At 29.2% G+C, this 22,924-nt stretch overlaps 1 protein-coding gene across 3 annotated transcripts in view; it reads right to left on the reverse strand.

The window, feature by feature from the left end:
• Positions 1–22,924, reverse strand: part of LOC129960872 (uncharacterized) — a 44,337-nt gene that overhangs the window by 12,350 nt on the left and 9,063 nt on the right. For 2 of the 3 annotated variants that reach the window (XM_056074577.1, XM_056074578.1), the window contains exon 2: positions 13,866–13,937. The gene's annotated coding sequence lies outside the window, so the exon portion shown is untranslated. Of the gene's footprint in view, positions 1–13,865; positions 13,938–20,099; positions 20,363–22,924 lie in introns of those variants that run through there. The other variant, XM_056074579.1, reaches the window with a different exon arrangement.

Genomic DNA, 22,924 nt, shown 5'->3' on the forward strand with positions numbered 1-22,924 from the left:
TTAGATATAAAAAAATCCATAATTTTATTTTCATAATAGCATTTAAATGTAAATCACATTAAGTAAAGCGTGTGTAAGATGGAAACATTTTCTGTGACGTTTTTCCAATGAATAAATAAACATTCCATTGTAGTAATCGAAAATATTTTCTATTGTACACATTTTCTTCATTGAAAGAAATCCAGTCTTCTAAATAATTTGGATCATTAATTCTCTGAATCTTCTTAAATAAATAAATAAAAAAAATAATAAAAAGAGAAAATCTTTATGTTATGACAACTAATTAAGTTAAGATCCTTTGAACATATAAAAGCTTAATAAAAGAAGTTAACAAACACTTATTAACAAAAGCTGAAAATCTTTGAGTTTAGAATTACAAATAAACGTTATAATTTTTGAGAATGAAAAATGTTTAGTGTCGGCCGATAATGAAAGCAATAATATCATATTAAAAAAAAAACTTTATGTTCAAAATTTCAAAAATACTAATATGAGCTTCCTCTGAAATTAAAATGAATCAATTAACTAGACTAAATTTAATAAAAAACAGTTTTTAATTAGTGCATTTTATTTTATCTTTTTTTATTAGTGCATTGTAAAGTAAAATTTTGTTTTTATTTTAATCACTTCCTAATTTTAAGCTTTAATTTATAATTTATCATCTTAAATAATACGGGATCCTGAAATTAATTTTTCACAAACTCATTAAAACAGTTGAAAATTTAATCAAATAAATCGATTAACTGATAATTAACTCTTCAGAATATTTAAATAGTTATCGAGCATACAAGATCTGAAAACTGCAACAAGCCATAAAGCGAGTGAAATATTTGTTACAAAATTCCACCTGTAGAGACATGAAACAAGTCAAATTAAATAAAATTTTGTAGAGCACTAAAATGGCAAAAAAAAAAATATATGCGTAAACATTAAATTATAAAATATTTTGGCTTTCAAGTGCCAATTACTTGTTTCTTGCGATCAAATCTAACAAAAATTTGAATTAATTTCAAATTATATAAATTAGTGTTCTGTCCTTGGCAACTGTTGAAATTCCACTTCATGGTAAATTCGATAAAAATAAGCGCTAAACAACAGCAACAAAAAAACTAGATTTTGAATATTCTATATGTAGAGGATACTTTTAGTTAAGAACTCATAAAATGCTGCGTGATTTATAGCATACTAGCCACAGTACCCTCTGCTCCGTCTGTATCTGTTTGTTCTATGAGAATGTAAGAAAAACCGAAACACACATATTTCTAAATCGTAGAGTTTTATATTTGATATATAACAGGTTTTAATCTCCACCATAATTAATTATTACTGTAAACAATTTTAGCGCCAGCGTTTGGCGTATATATGTAAAAATTTCTTTGTCCTTTTAATGATTTTACTTAAGATTAAGGATTAAGGTACATGAGATTCTGATAGGGATTTCTTTGCCACGAGTAGATTTCAGCAAGAGAATTTTAATTATCTTCAAAAGAATGTTGTAAGCATTGAGGTTTTTTACCGCCTCTCTCTGAGTGTGGGAAATGCAAGTTATCAGTTTTTTAGAGCGTGTGTAGAATTAATTCAATAAAAAAGTCGGTATTGGACCAGGAAATAAGGGAACATTTTAAAATGAGATTAACATGGGCCAAGTTAAGATACAAATTAAGAAATTAATTAAGTTTTAAATTAGATTTTAAAATATCATAAATATCATTATGAGAGAGATTTAAAGTTAAAAAACTGTGCTTCCTTCTGTAAAAGTTTCCAGAATTTTTTTTAAATTAAAAATATTTTAATATTGTACCTCTCTCTAACCCAAAGAAAAGAGACAATTGATAAAGTACTTCGTGTTTGAAATCAAATCATCATCATCATCATTTGACATCATCATCAACAAGTATTTCAGCACGTGGTCTAGGAAGGAGGCAGGGAGCTTCAAATTAATTTTTAGTTTCATTGAACTTAGTTAGAAATTAAAACATAAATATTTCATAGCCCCATGAAAAACATTCACGCTTGTTCTTCACGAAATTAACGGCATCACAAGATAGTATGTTTCACGGGGAAAAAACTGTTGTTTTAAACATCCAACACTTTCATCGAAAATTTCAAAGCTAAGTAAAGGTTTGCTTGAAACATTTTTTATCATACTTGAACATAAACATTCCTTTTTACAAGCTTTTTTTGGTGGATATATATCAAAAAGAAAATTTCATCTCCTTCACAATATCCTTTTTACATTTTCTAAATTGAAGCTATAGTCTGAAGAAGAATGAAAATGGTGACAGCTTTCTAATGAGAAGTTACATGCTTAGTTGAAAACAGACGATATCAATGACTAAAGATCACTTTTCATCACAAAATAGTATGCTTCACGAGACAAAACACTGTTGTTTTAAACATCCTCCACTTTCATCGAAAGTTGCATAGCTAAGTAAAGATTTGCTTGAAATATTTTTTATCATACCTAAACATAAACATTCCTTTCGGAAAGCTGGAAAGCAATGGTAGTTTTTTTTTGGTGGATATATATCGAAAAGAAAATTTCATCCCTTCACAATGTCCTTCTCACATTTTCTAAATTAGAGCTATAGGCTGAAGAAGAATGAAAATGATGAAAGATTTCCAGTGAGAAGTTAAGTGTTTAGTTGAAAACAGACGAATTAAATGGCTAAAGATCATTTTTCAGCCCATAATTTTTAAATAGTTGCAGCCATGGAAAACATTTCATGCAAAAGTTGATCGTCATGATGAAGTAACAAATCGAATATTTTGAATTATCTTCTATTATCACAGTAATCGTCAAGATTCAAGTAATAATGGAGATAAATAAAATTTTTTAAAAATTGAGATATTCAACTGTCATTATTTACTAAAACTGACTACCATATTCTATACATAGTTCAGGTTTGGTTTAAAGAATTACTCTGATATTCACATTTTAAAGCGAATGTCTGGTCAATATTTTTTCTTACTATGAAATATTTAGTTAATAATTAAAAATTTGACTGATTCGGGTCATAGCCAAAAATCCGAGACTATACCTGATTAACCGGAATGTCTACTCACTTGAACTTAACAAGAGCATGAAAGAAAGTTCGAGTTCCATTCAGACAATGTACATTGTAAGTTTTAATTAACTTACAGTTTTTAAAGGATATTGTTTAATGTCACTTCAATTATTATGTCAAATTGTTTTAGACTCAACCGAAAATCTTATTTTTATTAGAAAAATTTACTTATTAATTAATTTTTCAAGGCAAAACCGTTCCTACGAAAATAGTTTTCAACATTCAAAAATCTACCTAACCCTTATCAGCCTGTTTTGTTATGTAAACTACCATTTATTAACACCGTAATCGCTATCTTAGTGCTATGGATTGATTACTTTATTTAGAAGATATTAATTCGTGACATTTCTGCCTTTGGGTCATATAAAAAATGGTTTACAAGGAGAGAAAAGATATTATTAGCTTCAATCCTCATAATGCATTAAAAAAAACTTTCATGCCTTAAGGAGAAAAAAAAAATTTTGAATCTGTATCTGATAAGCCTTTGATTAGGTTGTAATATTATGTTACCTCTGAAAATTCTCACTTTGAAGTTACTATCCATGAAACCTCTTTCCCAAGTACTTCTCAATAATAATAATAATATAAAAAAAAAATCCTATTTGCAACGAGTAAGAAGTTATATCATTTCAAAGCTGTTGACTGATATATGTATATCATATAAATATATAATAATGAATCAACAACAATTCATATTTTTCAATAGTTTCTAATGATTGGGGGCGAAACAGGATTTTAAAATTAAAAAAAAAAAATGGTTTATTATAAATTTTGTCTACATCAGCTGTATCATCACGACTATGGATCGCTGGCTTTGTAAGGTTAGAAGTGTGGTCTAGTAACTGCAAGCAGGAAGTTTCGTAAACATACTAAAAGCTTACACTTTTTTTTCAAACTGCTAATGGCTCGACCGACCGCTTAATGGACCACATCACATCTTCGTCTTGTTGAAAGATAAATATGGATCGCTTGGTAAACAAACAACTACTCTGCGAAAGCTTTGAAAGACAGCATTAGTTGATTTATGAGAAAAACATGATACTTTCGAAGAGGATTAATTGAGATTATTTCTATTATTAATTTCTTAGCACTTAAAATGGTTACAAAAACAAAAAGAATATAAAATGTTATTTCCTCGAATGATTCATGAAATGTCATATACTTGTAAAGTAAATAAGAAAAGAAAATTCAAATGGCCAGTAATTTTTATAAATATTACTTGAAATAAGCAAAATGCACAATGTAAAAAAATTCCTGTCGGCAAGCTGGAAGGTAAAAGTAAATTCCTTTACATCTTAGTTACTATCTGACTGCATAAATTGTTGATGTAAGCAACAACATAAATTGTTGATGTTGTTGATAATTGTTGTAAACAGTCAATATTAGGGCACGGAAATCACTTTTCAATTCCTAACTTCTATGATACTGTAATTATCGAAAAACTTTAAATACAAAAGTTGTTCGTCTTAATGAGGCGCTAATTTGGCTAATTGGATTTATTTTTATATCTTCCATATTAAGAAAGTTATAGCGAAATGAAAATTTCAACACCCCAACATTTCCACTCCTTTGAGCTAGATGGGCCAATTACGAACTGGTCCGAGATTTTTTACATTTCCAACAACATATTCCAAGCCAGTTATAATCCAAACAAAATTATTCTAGTTATTCTGTTCACAACTTTTGAATGAAGGGTGGTTTTGGGTTCTAGGGACCAAGATCGGTGAAGAACTGAACAAATTTTTCCGAAGTCTTGTCATGAGAACCATTTCAATAGGTAGTCTTCCTAAAAGAATCTACCTAATTGTCTTCCAATGGGAATTTACCTAAAATATTTGCTATCGTAAGCTTTTTGTTTTGCCAAGGTAGAATTTTTATTCCTTTCTTTTCTTATATAATGAATGCTACAGTAAGATTGCAATATTATAGGAAGGGGGCGGTGAACTTTTTACATTTTTTGCCAAAGAGGGCTTTTTTATATATATATAATCCCCCCTCCCCCCCCCCCCCAAAAAAAAAACAAAAACTTGTGGGTTGTGATCTTGCTGAATTTCCATATTTCAGACACAAATTCAAAATCTTTTTTTTTTTTTTTTCAATTGCATTTGTCTGTCTTCAACATAATTAAAAAATGGAGCAAGTTTGACAAATAAAATTTGATATGTGATTTTTACTTCAAAGTTGTTGAACTGTAATAAATTTTGAATGAAAACTGCCAAAAGGAAGTTTTTGAATCTGTTAAATCTAATTCAAAAATACAGCGAGCTAGATGAACGAAATTTGGCATGTGATTTTATTACAAGAATAATAGACGCGGAGCAAATTTTCTTGAAAAACTGTAAAAAAAAGATTTGTCTATTATTTGTTTTGTTTATTCCAGAGTGTTAACGCGAAAATTCAAAATAAAAGAAACTAGATTTTAAAAAAATAATATAGGTTCTTAAAAATACTGCAGATATGTGTCTAGTTTTCGAAAAAAATCTCCAATAAGTAGACTATCAATCGTCTGTCCATTTGTATGTGAACAAGAGGACTAAAATCCCAACTAGATAAATAAATAAAATTTTGCATGTGATCTTGTCAATAAAATTACAGAATTTTTTAATTTTTTCAAAAAAGAACAGAGGTTTAAACTTCACAGTCGATTCCTTACTAAGAAATTCAAAGCATAAAAATCGCCATTCTGTGAACGAATACACGGAAGTCAAAGGGTGAGTACTCTCATTGTTTTATAATTTTGCGTTTAAGAAAGGAAATTAAATATAAACTCCAGAAAAATTCAGATGCTCATTTATAAACACTGAGTACTCAATTTTTATTGTAATGCTCATTAGATATTGCATATTCCATCTAAACAGTGTTTTATCCTCTTTCAAATTAAACATAAAGACAGAAAATAACAACAGTTCTTAGATAATTTTAGAAAAAAAAAACTATTTATTATTGAACATGGAAAAAGATTGAAAAGCATTTATACTTTTGAATATTAGAATCCTTTAAGATGCTCATTATTTTTACAATCATTTAGTAAACATTAAGAACTAGTGAAAAAAAATAATCAAGATACATGTAGTTGATTCATACTTTCGATAAAACGAAACTTAAAAAAATCTAAAACCAGAAGCAAATTCTGTCTTCCCGCCATAAAAAGTTAGAATAATTGCTTATTATTTTCATAAAAACTGAAGAAAAACTCTGAAAGGATCCACTTTAGCGATTTCACAATTGAGAATAAAAAAATATTCTTTAGACACACACGATGCAAAGATAAATAAAGCTGTTTTTCTTACTGTAGGAACCAATTTGTTTTATTTTACACACAATTAAATATTCTGCTGTTTACCTTCTTATAGATAATAGTGTCGAAATTTTTCTTCTCCTTTTCAGTGTGTTGAATAACGGAGATTAATCATTTTATAATAGGTGCAATTGAATTCTTAATATAAATAAATTATTCTTATTATTTCACCGCTGATGTATGGTGGATCATTTGCATTGATCATTAATTTTACACTCTGTTGCAAAAAAATTGACACCTGGCCGTGATGATCGCAACAAAGTTACAGCACTTGGTTTTAAATGAATTTTTAGCTAACTAAATTTCTATTTTAGTCATAGAGAAGTAACAGTTTAAAAAAAAAAAGAAGAAAGTGAAATATATTTTAAGTAAGAAAATTGTGTCGATAGAGTAGAAACAAAATGATGAAAAGCTGCCCCTTTTTTTTGTTTTGAATGCTTCTATTATGGAAATAAAATTGAATAAAACTGTTTAACTCTTTGAGCAGGATATCGGTCACTATGACCATAAAGTATATGTTAAGAAACCGGACATTCAAAATATGTTTGGGTTAGAGGGTTAATAAAAAACATTTTTATCCTCAAGTGGATTTAAACAAATAAAAGAACAACAACCTGAACTGTCTGCTATATCGTAGATGTATTTCGGTGCATTCATTCAATTTATTTCTGTTTTTGTTCCATTTTTAAGAATTAAAAAAAATGTCATAATAATCTAGAGGAAGGAAAATGGAAATTTTAATGCAAAGATGCCCATTTCTTGTTATTTTAATGCAAAGATGCCCATTTCTTGTTTTCTTAAATGTACTACTAGGTGGCGCCAAGTGCATCATTTTTCAAAATTTAAATAATTTTATTGAATAACTGATCATTAAGATCTGAAAAAATAATAATAGTATATTGCTATTAAAAGAGTACATAAATGTGCAAAATCTAATAACTCTAGCAATCCGAAAGTGAATCAAAAATAGATTACAAAAATTCCATCTTTAAAGACATGAAATAAGTAAACCTAAATAGAAGTGTTTTATTGAAATCAAAACAATGCAGAATATTTTCGTTCAGTCCATTAAAAAAATGCTAAAAATTATATTTTATGGATCGTTTAATCACTGTATAAATGATTTGTCATAGAAAAATAAACAATTCTTTATACAGATGATATTAAAAAAAAGGTCTGATCAATTTATTATTTCTTACCTTCAGCCACTTTCAATTATTATGTGTGTTCAGTGAAGAACTTGTTTTACAAATAAAAAATAATAAATAAGTAAAAGCATTTAAAAATATAGGAGGATTGGACGTTGGAAGTTAACTTTTATTAATGTGTTTTCGCATTATTTTCATAATGCGAAAATGGAACAATTTGGAACATTGATTCAAACTCGAACCGAAAGTCAAAATTTGGGACAGTCCGGATTAGGTATAGTAATTTTATTTAAGATTGATATTAAAAATAAGTTTTGCTCTCAACTGTAATTTACATAGAATTGTCAACAACTACAACAAAAAAAAAATGTGAAGCTTCTACTCAAAGAAATCAGATTCTACGAAGCTTACCAGCTTTTTCAATGACAGGCATGAAACATTCATATTTGTGAGTGTCATTTGCAGTTTTATTTCATCAGCTACCCTGATGATCTATACAAATGACATTACATTATTTGACTTTTTTTTGTTTTAATTCATTTTCCTGATATACTATTTACATCATGTTAATAATCCAATTTCCAAATGCAATTACAGACTTTGAATGACAATATCATTGATAAAACTGTCACACTGTTCTAAAGGGTGCAAGTCTTAATAATATAATTTATTACGGTTTTATAAATCTTAGATTAAAAACAAGGCATGGCATAAAGTGGCGTTTGTATTTCATGGTATATTGTATAAAATTTAAGAGACTATTTAATAGAGATAGCTTTGAGGTGTCTTTGTTCTACTTTGACTTTCCTGTGTGGAATAGGTTCTATTATGGATATCCACCAAGGCCATGGTTCTAGGAGTGGAACATAGAGGTATTGCCTTATTTATTCGTGTGACGAATCCATTTTGATAAGAAAACTTCGGTAAAACCAACAGCTTCACGAAAAGCACATGCCTCTTAAAGAAATGTGAGAGATTTGGAAACCTTATCTTTTATTACAAAAACATGACCTCGTCCGTCGTATGATTCAGCTTTTAAGATGCAGCTCCTCCAAAAGTAGGTTTTTATCTAAATGTGCAGAGCAAGAATAATGGTCAATGCCAAATTTTAAGGTTTTTCAACATTTAAAGACATTTCTAACGGCAATTATTAGAGATAAGGGTATAATTTTTTTCATTGTTAATTGACATCTTTCTGATGGTGTAATGCGGCTTCTTAAGATATACCATTAAAAAAACTATTTGGGTTTATCTGATATCTCGTTCAGTATCAGGAAACGACAAAATATATCTTCCGGTGATCTAGGTCGATGTCATATTTGTTACATCAGCCCAGGCAATACGGCGCCAACAGGTGGAATGCCATTTTAGCCAAGGTATTTAAAGTGGTACTTAGATTTGATTTTTCAAGAAAATATATCTTGTATGAAAGTTCTAGAACCTGAAAGTTGAAACATGTTTTTCAAAACTCATCTTATTGTGTCAGATTGCTATTGTGTATTTATTGTGTCAGATTGCTTTTATGTTTTAATATGCATAACAGACCTTGTGAATGAAAAAAAGTAGCAGACCAAGGTTTTTATATGCTACATAATGGCACGTGATAGTTAGAATAATGTAGTAAATACCTCTGGGGAAATTTGTACACCACTGACAGTCATTAAGCTACCCTCTATTATGACATGTACCAAAATACTTGTTTACAAATAAAATATCTATATTTTTTCAATTATCCAAATATTTATCTTATAAGAATATTTTGAATCTTGTGTTTGTTACATTAATTTACAAGTGTTTCGTTTGAAATCTTTGAATTTTGCATTTATTACTTTTAGTTCCAAGTTTCTCATTTGGTATTTTTGAATTTTGCAATTATTATTATCATTTCCAAATGATTTATTTGAAATACATGAATCTTGCATTTATTTACATTTCCAAAAGTTTCATATGAAATATTTCAATTTTGCAAGTATTATTTTCATATCCAAGTTTTTTACCTGAAGTTTTGAACCTCGTGTTTTTATTTACAGCTAAATACTTTATTTAAAATCATTACTATATTGACATTTCATTTGGGTGAAATCATAACAATATCGATATTTTATTGAACAGTTTAGTATTTGGATTTTTAATTTAATAATTTAATATTTTATTTCTAATTTAATAACTTTGTTGAGTCAGATTTTATAACATTTAAGAATAATATAGGTAAATATACCATTGATTGTTTTCATTAAATTAAATTCAATAGCTGAGTTTCTACAGAAAGAAGCTCAAAAATAACTTTGCGCATAATATTATTTAAATTTTTAATATTTTGTTGTTGATGATTATTTAGGTTTTTATATAATATTTTCACAAATATAATTCTTAGTCTTTTTATGTTTCTAATATAAAATGATAAATGGGATTTCTGTATTATGTAAAGTTAAGAAAAACTTAGGTCTCGATTTCACTATAATTTTAAATTTTTCTTACTTGGTCACCACTGTAAGCTATGGTTGTGTGTCAAAGGGCCTTGAAGCACTTCCACGTCTTGTGGTGGGGGTAAAATTGTAATGATATTTTATTTAATCCTATTTAATTTCCTAATTTTTCAGCCAAATTCATCCCATGTCAAAATCATTCTAAAATATTCTCTTATTTCCTGATCACATTACTCTTTTCTTTCTAATTAATTCAACTGAAGCTTTGTAAAAATAATGCGCATCAGTTCCACGTGCCGAGTGAAAATGATCCCTCCGTTGCCCTTGTCAAGGTCAACATGTGTATTGAATCGATACGTGGCGGAAATCTCATGTTATATAAGGTCAGGGATAAAATGTTCAGTTGGGCTCCATCCTTCTCTTTTCGCTCTGTGATGTTGTTCTGTGTAATGTGTTCGTCGTGTCCTACTTGTGCATAATGTGTGCCTCTCCTGGATAAAATAAAACGATGTCAAAGAAACGAAAGTCTCTTCACTATCTTCGAAACTGCCTTCTGATCAAAAAATTATGCTTAAACACACACACACACACACATTTATTTTATATAGACATTTTACATTTTAAAATTCATTTTAATCCATCCCGGGAAGCCAATTTATTTACAAGCAGGCGCGGACAAAACATGTCCACAACAGCACGGCACAAAAGCATAAGTAAGGAAGGAAGGACGAAAAAAATGATCACTAGTCTTATATAGCATGGGATTTCCGGCCACGTTTCGATTGAATACACGTGTTGACCTTTGACAAGGGCGACGGAGGGATCATTTTCACTTGACACGTGGAACTGATGGCGCAGTAATTTTTACATAGCTTCAGTTGAATAAATTAATTAGAAAGTGGAATTGGATCAGGAAATAAGGGAATGAAACTACTATGGGCTAAATTAAGATAAAGCTTTGGAAATTAATTTGGATTAAATTAAGAGTTTAAAATATCATTACAATTTTCCCCCCACCGCAAGACGTGGAAGTGCGCCAGGCCCTTTGACAAACAACCATACCTTACAGTGGTGTCTAAGTAAGTTTAATTAAAAAATATATAGAAAGTGACCCCTAAGTTTCCCTTGCCTTTACATTAATACAGAAATCCCATTCATCATTTTATATTTGAAGCAGAAAAAGACTTATATTTGTGAAAATAGTATTAAAAACCTTAATAATCAACAGTAATAACAAAATATTAATAAATTTAAATAGTATAGAGCACAAAGTTATTTTGACCATTTTTCTGTAAAAACTCAATTGATGAACTTTATTTAATGAAGACAGTCTATGGTATATTTGCCTATATTATTCTTAAATGCTAGGAAGTCTGACTCTAGAAAATTATTAAATTAGAAATAAAGTCTTAAATTATTAAATATATCGATATTGCTATGACTTCACCCAAATGAAATATCAGTATAGTTATGATTTTAAATAAAGTATTTTAGCTGTAAATAAAAACACAAGATTCAAAACTTCAGGTAAAAACTTGGATATGAAAATAATACTTGTAAAATTGAATGGTTTCATATAAAACTTTTGGAAATGTAAATAAATGTAAGATTCATGTATTTCAAATAAATCATTTGGAAATGATAATAATAATTGCAAAATTCGAAGATTTCAAACAAAACATTTGTAAATGAATGTAACAGACACAAGGCTCAAAATACTCATATGTTTAAGTGCTTGGGAAATATATAAAAAAATATTTGGCAATTAAAGGGGAAAAAGCATTTGTATTTTGTAAAAAAAAGTATTCAGGCACACAGATAATAGTGGGTAGCTTAATAACTGTCAGATGTGTAAAAATTTCCCCTGAGGTATTTACTACATTAATCTAATTATCATGTACCATTAAAATTCCTTTTAATCCATCCCGGGAAGCCAATTTATTTACAAGCAGGCGCCGACAGAACATGTCCACAACAGTGCGACACAAAAGCAGAAGTAAGGAAGGAAGGGCGAAACAAATGATTACTAGTCTTATATAGCATGGGATTTCCAGCCACGCGTCGATTGAATACACGTGTTGACCTTTGACAAGGGCGACGGAGGGATCATTTTCACTTGACACGTGGAACTGATGTGGAGGTAATTTTTACACAGCTTCAGTTGAATAAATTAAATAGAAAGTGGAAATGGATCAGGAAATAAGAGAATGAAACTACTATGGGCTAAATTAAGATAAAGCTTTGGAAATTAATTTGGATTAAATTAAGAGTTTAAAATATCATTACAATTCCCCCCCCCCCACCGCAAGACGTGGAAGTGCGCCAGGCCCTTTGACACACAACCATACCTTACAGTGGTGTCTGAGTAAGTTTAATTAAAAAATACATTGAAAGTGACCCCTAAGTTTCCCTTGCCTTTACATTAATACAGAAATCCCATTCATCATTTTATATTTGAAGCATAAAAAGACTTATATTTGTGAAAATAGTATATAAAAACCTTAATAATCAACAGTAATAACAAAATATTAATAAATTTAAATAGTATAGAGCACAAAGTTATTTTGACCATTTTTCTGTAAAAACTCAATTGATGAACTTTATTTAATGAAGACAGTCTATGGTATATTTGCCTATATTATTCTTAAATGCTAGGAAGTCTGACTCTAGAAAATTATTAAATTAGAAATAAAGTCTTAAATTATTAAATATATCGATATTGCTATGACTTCACCCAAATGAAATATCAGTATAGTTATGATTTTAAATAAAGTATTTTAGCTGTAAATAAAAACACAAGATTCAAAACTTCAGGTAAAAACTTGGATATGAAAATAATACTTGTAAAATTGAATGGTTTCATATAAAACTTTTGGAAATGTAAATAAATGTAAGATTCATGTATTTCAAATAAATCATTTGGAAATGATAATAATAATTGCAAAATTCGAAGATTTCAAACAAAACATTTGTAAATGAATGTAACAGACACAAGGCTCAAAATACTCATATGTTTAAGTGCTTGGGAAATATATAAAAAAATATTTGGCAATTAAAGGGGAAAAAACATTTGTATTTTGTAAAAAAAAGTATTCAGACACACAGATAATAGTGGGTAGCTTAATAACTGTCAGATGTGTAAAAATTTCCCCTGAGGTATTTACTACATTAATCTAATTATCATGTACCATTAAAATTCCTTTTAATCCATCCCGGGAAGCCAATTTATTTACAAGCAGGCGCCGACAGAACATGTCCACAACAGTGCGACACAAAAGCAGAAGTAAGTAAGGAAGGGCGAAACAAATGATTACTAGTCTTATATAGCATGGGATTTCCAGCCACGCGTCGATTGAATACACGTGTTGACCTTTGACAAGGGCGACGGAGGGATCATTTTCACTTGACACGTGGAACTGATGTGGAGGTAATTTTTACACAGCTTCAGTTGAATAAATTAAATAGAGAGTGGAATTGGATCAGGAAATATGAGAATGAAATTACTATGGGCTGAATTGAGATAAAGCTTTGGAAATGAATTTGGATTATGTTTAAAATATCAAAATATCATCACATACATATATATATATATATATATATATATATATATATATATATATATATATATATATATATATATATATATATATATATATATATATATATATATATATATATATATATATTCTGAAAAGCGTTTTGAATAATAATATCTATTAAATCAGGCAATTTTTAAAAAATGCAGATAATTAATAATTTTGGATTATTATTGTATTAATCGCCGATAGCTAAATTATATAATTTTTAAAAAATAGCAAATTAAATAAACCTTAAAATACTTTTTAAACCAATAAAAACACTGTAAAATATTTAAAAAAATAAAATTTAAATTCATAGGAACAATAATTCAAAGTCTCAACGTTACCTGGAAACAGAAGTTGAAATTTACTGGCTTGTGCTACGGAGAATAACAAGGCTTTGTCAGTGATCTTTGAACCTGGAAACAGAATAGCTATCAATATCAGAATATCTATTAGAATATCTAAAATATCGCACAGAAATGAAATTTGTATCATAGAAAAAGTAAAATTTTGAGCCTTTTTAATGTGTTTTTTCCCTAATTCATTTTCACATTTTTCGCGATTACTTTATAGCGCTTACTTTCTACACACAAAGCTTCCGATCTCAGGATTTGAAAGGACCTTTAAATTCACTAGTGATTTTGTGGACTAAAACTTAGCATGGTTCGGGTACTTGAACAATAAGAAGATGTATTTACCATCATTTTTCAAAAGTTAGAAAAATACATGCTGTAGTGAAGTTGGTTGGTTCCCGCCATCCTGGAGGGTACACGAAAAGGTGGGAGTCTGGCTCCTCCCATCGCTGACGGGACGTACTTCCATATGGAAGGGTTGTACCGTGGCCGGTGATGGCCCTTAGGACTCAACCACAGTTCCCGCCAGTGTTGCTGTAACGGCGGTTCGGTCATTCAGTTTTTTTTATCCGTGTGCCTTCGAGGCGGGTCGAAGAGTCAGTGGTATGACTATGTTGTGAAGTATTTCTTATTGTGGCTGGACAGGTTACTGGAAGATTCCCTCCAAGCGAAACACAAATATGAACATCTTTCTCCAGGAAAATCAACAAGGAAGGCAACTAACCTCATTTATTACAGCTAAAGTCACTAACTCCAAGCCCACTTTGAAAATGAAAAGTATCACACTTACTTTTTATCATGGATCCATGGTTAGAGACCACACTAAATTAAACGTAGATACTTAATCAGCAATACATTTTAAAAAATGAAGTTTATCAAATAAGTCAGATTTGTATTCTAATTTTGAAATTGATGTGATGAATTGTGAAGAGTTTTACTTTCTCGTAAATGAAGAATACAAAAAGAAAGTATTGTAATTGAGGGGGAAAAAAAACTAATTTGAGATGTAATCTTAATCAATTTTCAATTATCATAATCAATTTTCAATTATCAGACTTTCCTGCATCCGAAAAACACATTTTTGGAATTATATCTGTCTGTCTGTGAACCCGATAACTCAAAAATGCTTTGAACTAAATAGATGAAATTTAGTTTGTGGATTTCTATCAAATTTTAAACGAAATTTCTTCAAAGAAAATCTGCCTATTTGTCTGTCTTAGTATATGTGAAAACAATAACTATAAAATGTAAACAGCTAAATGGATAAAATTTGGTGGCAGATTTAGCATGTAAAATGTAGATCCATGTCAAATTTTGAACCAAATCTATCTGGCAGTCTCCCTTTGGATCCATTGATTCTATTTTCAAATGCAAGTGCAAATGCTCAACGACTTAGGTCAATGGAGTTCTATATGTAATTTTGTTACTGAAATCACAGTTCGGTGTCAAAGTTTCCTTTCTGGCAGTCGAATTAAAAGGCGTAAAACATGTATATTCAGTTTACTATACTACGAAGTACAAAACTCTCATGAGCGGGACTGAAAATAAAAATATTAACCTTCGTGGCGTTCTGGCCTTGCCCAAGATCAACAGTTTTATGTGGGAGAAAGGGAGAGATAACATATTTATTAAAGAGTATGAAAGAAAGTTTCGAGACTACACCAGTTTTTTTTAAACATAAAAGCAAAAATGCAGCTGAAAATAAAATTTATTTATCAGGAATGAAAATCATTGCAATCCCAAAACCGCCCCTCCCCTCTCCTCTCCTTCTCCCATTTCTAAACCTTCCATTTCTCATAGTTTCCGGTTGGTGTAGCTTAAATGAAACTCAAGGTCAGGTATTCAATGGAGTTGGCCTCGAAGTTTAAAAGACGGAAACAATTTTATATAGATTTATCTCAGTGTAAATCAAATAGCTACATTAACATTTAATATGAAATCAAAATAAATGAATGCATTCTTAATGTATTTTATTCACCGAAGTGTCTAAGTTGAAGTAAAATTGAAGAAATCTCATGTGAAAATTAAAGGATTAAACTACTATCGGGTATACCAACTCCCTTTTATGTTACCAACTAATGTTATTGCTCCAACATATCATGTTACCTAGAATCGGACAAACAATAGAAAATAAAATCGTTTGCAGAATTTTTTGCAATACATATTAATACAGAAAAATAAATTTAGTATTTGAAAGGATGATTTTTATAATCAAAATTTTGCTAACTTAGCAAACGTTTTTTCATCTTATGAATAAGAAATTAAATTATAAATTTCAAACATGAAAATAAAAGGAAAAAATTAAATATGTGTTTTCAAAACAACTCTATTCAAATTTGCATTTCTTTCTCTAAATATTCAAAAACAGAAACACAGAAAACGATTTCATAAAATTCTGGCGGTACGATTTTTAATACCAAAATTTCGCTTGATCAACTAAAGCTCGACAACGAAAAATTGATTTATAAATCATGTCGAACGAAAGGCAGAAAAAGAAGAAAGCAAAGATTAAGGATATTATATCTTAATGTTTTTTTGTTTTTTTTTATACATAGACCCGATTCTAATTTCTTTTTTTAAAGACTTTTAAACAGAATAAAATTCTTTTCGCATCAGTCTTATGAATTTGAGGTTTCCCCATCGAGATTTCCAAAGGGATATCCTTTCGGCCTTCTGATCAGGAACTAATGCATTCGAACTAAAATGAAACTTGAATAGTCGCCTCGCGACAATTGCTAGAGCACTCTGCTCATCCGTCCTCTTCCCGTTGCGTCATTGCAAAATGTCAACAAAGAGATAGAGATCCGATACTGTGTGGCCTTGGTGTGCCTTAGTCTTCACGGTCAATAGCAAGGTAGCCGTAGCTCAGGGTTACCTCATATTAAAAAAAGTGTCCCCGTTTTTGTGATGCGTCTCGCCAAATATACTTTTCATTTCTCCTCGAATCAGGGTTACCAGATGTCAGGATAGTCACTGTAGGTGTCTCTTACTCAAAAGAAGAAGCTTTATATTTCTGATTTACTTGCCACTGGTTTGCTGTTGTTTCTATGAATATTGCGGGTAGTAACTGAAACAATGAAAATTGCGGTTAAAATTGCTGGTTTTATAGAGTCGGAAATTTACTATTAACTAACCATATCGAAATATCTATTCAGGAAAGAGTTTTAAAAATTAAGTTAGAAGGAATATGAATTGCAACGATTTAAGTTATATTGCAAATCTAATTGTCTGAAATTGTTATCGGTAATTGCCATTTGTTGCTTATAGAAATTTGCTCGTTTAGCTACTTTTCATAGATTCTCGAAAATTCTTATAGGTGAATTTGGAATTAAGAGCTGGCATATATTAAATACATTGGAAAAATCAAAAGCCCTGAGGAAATTTTTAATAATCAAATGTTTTACATTATGCTTTGATAGGGTGCGTGTGAGATGATTGATTGCTAAGAAGAGCAAAAAACTGCATATTTATTACAATAAAATATTAATTGCTTAAAAATCCAAAGAAAACTTCTGAAAAAATGACGTAACTAAATTTTCTATAATTATCTCTCATCTTCAATTCTTAATTAATGACTTACTATTATGCGGGGGTGTTTGGGTTAGATTCAAAAGAGTGTCTATATCTATTTCTTTTCATAAAAACGATAATAAAAATCTTAGCACCTATTTTCTTTTTAAAAACAACTCTCTAGTCATTTAATGATTATTTTAGAAATCAAAATTAAGGTTAGAAGCATTATCACTCCACGGAGCACTAATAACATCTAAATTAATTCTTTGCCTTTTGTCAACGAATTTTAATACAGGCGGGACAGGTTAGTAGTCAAAGAGTTAAACAACAATACAGACCAACAGGCAACTTATAAAAAATGTTCATCTTATGGAGCTACACATTTCTTTTACTCCTGATAATTTATAGAATTTTAATTTTTAGCAGCCTTACTGTAAATATATAAATTTTGCCGCGCCCTCAATAAATGATAAAGCAAAGGAAATTCTATAAAGAGAAAGGTATTCAGCAAATCTCAATGAAATCTTTAAAGTCACATTGGATTTCTTAACAATTTTTTCTAGAAAATTCTGAAATATCTCAAAGTCTATACAAGTCTTTCGTAAGAGATCTATATTGGCCGTATCGAGGGGTAGGTAAGATTGGCCCACCCAATAACGTAGATATAGAGAAGCGGCACAAAAAAAAAAGTTTAAGAATTAGATTGACTCAATTTGCAATTAAACTGAATTTAAGAATAATCCTTTTTTCTGATGGATTAAACATTATGGAAGATTTTGCTCAGATTGAACAGCTTGCCCAGTAGAAGGTGGGGCCTCTTATACATAAAACAAGAGCATCACGCAGAAAGAAATTCTTGTTCTTATTTTGTATCTTGGAAAATAAATAAAAATATTTCAGTTTGGTATGTATAACTAATTATTTTTCTATATTTACATTTGTTCTGTATTAAATATAAGCCACCAGCTGTTACTTCCATCTTATTAATTGTGTTAATTTAATTATGTGAACCAAATTTACATTCACCAAATATTTAGTAATATTTGTTAAATGAAAGCATTAATTGATTCAAAACATCAAGAAATGAATTAGTTTTGCAATAAAAGAAAAACAGTAAAAAATGCACCAGTAATTGTGCTAAATATTAATTCAAGATATTTTTTAATCTAATGAATTCATGATTTTGATCTTTACTAGGTTTTATACAAAAACCGACTTTTTGAAAAACTGATTTTCGAATTCAATATTTAAAAAAACTGGTTTTAGCCGGTTTTCGAATTGTTGTCAATAAAAATATAGAATAAGGAAAAATATTTAATATAATTTATATAAAATAACAAAAAAAAATCAATGTCAAAGTCAAAATATAAAAAAAAAATAATTAAGAATTACATATACATATTATTTACACAAAATGACGAAAATTCAAAGAAAAATTTCAACTATATTATTCTCAATAATTTAAATTTCTCCTAAGAAAATAGGATTTTAAAAAAACATAAAATATCCAATGAACGGTGGCAAAGTCTTGTTCTTATTTTGGAGACAATATTGCCTGAAGTTGAAAATACTCGTTCACTAGCTACTGAGCTTGGTTTTATAGTTTTCATGGCATGAAATAACAAATCTAAGTTTTTTGTTCTTTTATTAGTTGACTCAAATAATGAAAATTCAGAAATATATCCGACCATATAACAAAGAATAAACAAATAACGAACAGATAACAGTGAGCTTCAAATCATATTTTAAAAAAGTTAAGAAAATCTATACGCAATGAAAAAATATAATCTAATTTCATAATAATGAATAAACACAGAAAGAGCAGATAACAGTAAGCTTCAAATCATATTAAAAAAAATTAATGAAAATCTATATGAAATGACAAAAATATAATCCAATTTTATAATAATGGATAAACAAAGAAAGAACATATAATAGTAGGCTTCAAATCATATTTTAAAAAAATAATGAAAATCTATACGAAATGAAAACGTATACGGAACTCCTATTTTGATTACAAATTAATCAATTTAACAGATAAATATGAAACAGAAAAAAAAATCAAAATAGACGTACATATAATTCCCAAAATTTTCGGATTATTTAAAATTAAAAAAAAATTTACTTACAGAATATTTAAACGACAAGAATTCTTCATTAAAACGACATTACGGTTGCTGACTTTGTTTTACATTATTTTCAGTCTACGCGGAGCTGAATTCAGATCTCTTTGCATTTTAAACAATTATAAAAGTTTTTACACAATATATGAAACAGACATAATATTACTAAATAGACACACAAAACCCATTATTTTCCTAAGTGGAATTTGTTAAAAGAAATATATACGATGTATTTTATAATAATTATATTTTGTCATTAGTTTAATTTAATTTTTATTTTTATTTTATTTTATTTTTATTAGTTATATTTTTTGTCATTAATTATATTTTGTAAAAGTTTATTCATTATAATAAAATATTTTGAATATATTTTATAATAATGAATAAACAAAGGACGAACAGATAGTAAGCTTCAAATCATATAAAAAAGTAATGAAAATCTATACGAAATGAAAAAGTAAATCGAACTCCTTTTTTAAGTACAAATTAATCAATTTAACAGATTAATATGAAACAGAAACAATCATTTCGAAACAGAAATAAATCCAACATTTCTGGATTATTAAAAAAAATTTTAGACTTTACTCACAGGATAATTAATGGCGAGATTTCTCCATCAAAATGGCGGTATGCTTGCTGATGGATTCGACTATCTTTCGATAGCCAGTGCCCCTTTTTACGATGGGGTTCAATTTCTGCTCAAACTTATCTTCCTTTATACTTCCTCAAACTCTTTCTATCTTCCTTTATACTTCCTCAAACTCTTTCTATCTTCCTTTATACTTACTCAAATTATTTACTCTTAGATTATTAAAAATTTAGACCTCAGAGTATAGACAACATGGCACCTTCTCTTCTAAATCTTCTCTGCCACTGTCCAGGGGATCGCAAGATCCCTGAGGGTTGCTAGGGTAACGAAATGACGTATGCAAGATCAGCAGCTAGCTCTCATCATAGTTCTATATTTAACTACCGAGTTCTGCTATCTGAATGGTCATAATTATTTTAAAATAAATGTTGCACTCGAGTATTTAAGTATGGTTCCAAAACCCCTTTTCGGTATCATTTTAGGTTATTTATGAGGAACATTAAAAAAAGAATATAAGTAAACAAAGGTAATTTTAATCAATTTGAAAAACTGACCAGGTGTGAAAATCAAACACAATAATTTTGAATGCTAACTAGATAGAATGCATATAAACTAGTTTTTGGTATTTAAGCTTGCTGCACTGATGCATTACACAATGCATCATGTTAAAAAAGCATTATTGTATCATTTCCCAAAATTGCGTATTTTTCGATTTTTCAGCATTTTTATCTAAATAGTTTTGCTATCTGCATAGTTATAATTATTTTGAAATAAATGTGGCACTCGAGTATTGAATTATGGTTCCAAGACCCCTTTTCAGTATCATTTTAGGTTATTTATGAGGAGCATTAAGAGAAGAATATAAGTATAGAAAGGTAATTTTAATCAATTTGAAAAACTCACAGGGTGTGAAAATCAAACACAATTTAAAATAATTTTGAATGCTAACTAGATAGAATGCAACTAAACTAGTTTTTTGGTTTTTAAGCTAGCTGCACTGATGCATTACACAATGCATCATGTTAAAAAAAATATTATTGCATCATTTCCCAAAATTGCGTATTTTTCGATTTTTCAGCATTTTTATCTAAATAGTTTTGCTATCTGAATAGTTATAATTATTTAAAAATAAATGTTGCTCTGGAGCATTGAAGTATGGTTCCAAAACCCTTTTTCAGTACCATTTTAGGTTATTTATGAGGAACATTAAAAAAAAAAAAGAGTATAAGTAAACAAAGGTAATTTTGATTAATTTTAAAAACATTTGAAAAACTCAGAAGGAGTGAAAATTAGACACAATTTAAAGTAATTTTGAATGCTAACTAGATAAAATACATATAAACTTGTATTTGTTTTTTAAGCTAGTTGCATTGAATTATTACAATATGCATCATGTTAAAAAAATTATTATTGCACCTTTTCTCAAAATTACGTACCTTTTCGATTTTGCAACATTTTTTACTTTGACTAATAAGAGAAAGTGTTGCAATCATCAAACAATTCGAATTCAAGATTTTGACGCGTCTCCTGATTTCAAATCTACTCGAAGCCGAAAAATACGTGCTTTGATTATTTCAAAAATTCGATTTGGCATCGAATCGTATGAAGTTTGAATTTCTGTTTGGCAAATTTTTCCCCATGCATCATTCACAACTCTCCGAAGCTCTCGACATATTCAAACTGTTTGCGTTCCCCATAAATGTGACGAATAACCCTTTCCCATATGTTCTCTGCAATCTTGAGGTTAGAACTTTTAGCAAGTCATGTAAAACCCGAACATAATTTTCTGCAAAACCAATTTTTAACACCATTAGCTGTGTGGATTGATGCCCCTTCATATAGAAAAATCCTGCCATTTCCACTTGGCTCAACACCATAGGAAAGGAGGTATGAATTCAAAATTTGAAAATAGTCTGTATGTTAGGGACACTAGGCTTGTCACTCAGGAACACCAGGCTTGTTCTTTCTCCGTACCCGACTGCCATCCAAATCATATTACTCCCTCCTCCTATCTGTCAAGTAGAATAAGTTTTTTCTTTGTTACAGAGACAATGCCCATGATATTGGTAGCCATGTGGGACATTTGAATTAAATTTTTTCTCATCAAAAAATATTATGAAGGATCATTCTGAACTCCAGGACTTGTGGTTTTTAACCCACTGCAATCGGTATTCAATGTACCTTTCAGATTCCATTTAGATTGGTGCTTCTTTTATCTCAAAAAGAACTTTTGAAACTTTTTATGTAGTTTTCGGCAATTCTTCTTGAAACATATGTGATGCTTGCGTTAGTTTGAGCCTTGACAACACTTTTATCCGGTTAGTTCTCGAAAGGTTTTTTTTTGATCGATTTGCATCGATTTTTTTTGTCTGTCATTCTTTTTGGTCTCCTGATTATTAGAATTTCTTAAAAAGTTCGAAACAGTATTTAGACCGATATATAGCGGGTTTCAACCTCTCTGCCATTTTTGCCATCATTTTTGTAGGCGACAAGTTGTCTTTTTAGAAACTCACTTAAAGATTTTCTCTAGGAATTCTAAGAATGATGAAAACGACGGCTTTCAATAAAACCGATTGTTTTTCTTAGAAAAAACAGTTACAAATAGTCAATTTTAAGATTTACAGTATTTTTCAAAACACTTATTTTGGCCTTTTTTAGCATGTGTCCTTCTTTTTCACACACCAAAAATAGTTTAAGTACTGTTTTTCTTAATTTTTAATAGTCTTAAAATTTACTAATTTAAAATAAAAGAAAAAATATTTAAACAACGTGAAAAAATGTTTTTGACCAATAGGATCAAAATACAAAGCATTATTTACAAAATG

The sequence above is a fragment of the Argiope bruennichi genome, chromosome X2, assembly GCF_947563725.1.
Source record: "Argiope bruennichi chromosome X2, qqArgBrue1.1, whole genome shotgun sequence".
Taxonomy (NCBI): Eukaryota; Metazoa; Arthropoda; class Arachnida; order Araneae; family Araneidae; genus Argiope; species Argiope bruennichi.